Source organism: Galeopterus variegatus, unplaced genomic scaffold, assembly GCF_000696425.1.
Source record: "Galeopterus variegatus unplaced genomic scaffold, G_variegatus-3.0.2 Scaffold2678, whole genome shotgun sequence".
Classification (NCBI taxonomy): Eukaryota; Metazoa; Chordata; class Mammalia; order Dermoptera; family Cynocephalidae; genus Galeopterus; species Galeopterus variegatus.
The window spans coordinates 168455-169316 of record NW_007728789.1 but is presented as its reverse complement, the minus strand read 5'-3'; the positions used below and the strand labels follow the sequence as shown (position 1 = coordinate 169316).

The 862-nt window shown below is 36.9% G+C and overlaps 1 protein-coding gene across 3 annotated transcripts in view; it reads right to left on the bottom strand.

Annotated features, from left to right (window-relative positions):
- The window catches only part of ASB3 (ankyrin repeat and SOCS box containing 3), a 160138-nt gene that overhangs the window by 82453 nt on the left and 76823 nt on the right, over nucleotides 1–862 (bottom strand). The gene's annotated exons all lie outside the window — the stretch shown is intronic.

Sequence of the window (862 nt, the reverse complement as noted above, 5' to 3'; positions counted from 1 at the left end):
ATAAAAAAAAAAAAAAAAAAAGTGGTAATCAACATAAATTTCAAATCAACTACCATAAAAGGGTTTCATAGTAAAAGAGCTTTCCCCTCTCAGTGGATGTTGTATATACATATTTATTTTGTTTACTTGTTGTTCATCATTTAAATTGTTTTTGCTTTATGTTAGCAAGAAAACAAGTGATTCATATTTTAGAATTCATTTTTAAGCTAAAATGAAAATCCTCTTAAATGAAGGATTCACTTCATTCCAACCTCTCATCCAACAAGCATTCTGCGGTTTCAATAAGTAAATATTTAAAAAGAAAAAATACAGACCATCAAATATGGATAACATTTCTGATAATTACTTAAAGAGATAAAGTCTACATTATGATACTGTAAGGATAACTTTTCAGGCAAAGATTTATGAAAAAAATTACCGGTGGATATGACATATAAGGGAGATGAGCTTTAAAACTAGTATTAACTATCCTTTATATTACGTCTTTCTTCATGACCCCTGCATGATACATAAAACTATAACAAAAGGAAAAAGGCTTTTATAAATGGGTTTCTGGGGGCTTTTAAGATGACGACGGGTCTGGAGCGGCCATGCCGGGAGACAGCGCGACCCTGAGAAGTCTGCGCTGTGATACCACAGTACTATTTGCATTTCCAAGAGCAACAAAAAACGAATAAATCTTTCAACAACGAACCTACAACGACAAACAAGCAACGACAGGTTCGAGGTTTTAGGGCCGACACAAAAGAAGACTCCTGAGAGCGCCCAAGCCCTGCTGCGGGTTCGAGCGAGCAGCCCGAGACAACAAAGGCCAATTAAGTCAGCAGAGACGACACAGAAACGGAGTGGAAGGCGCCGGACC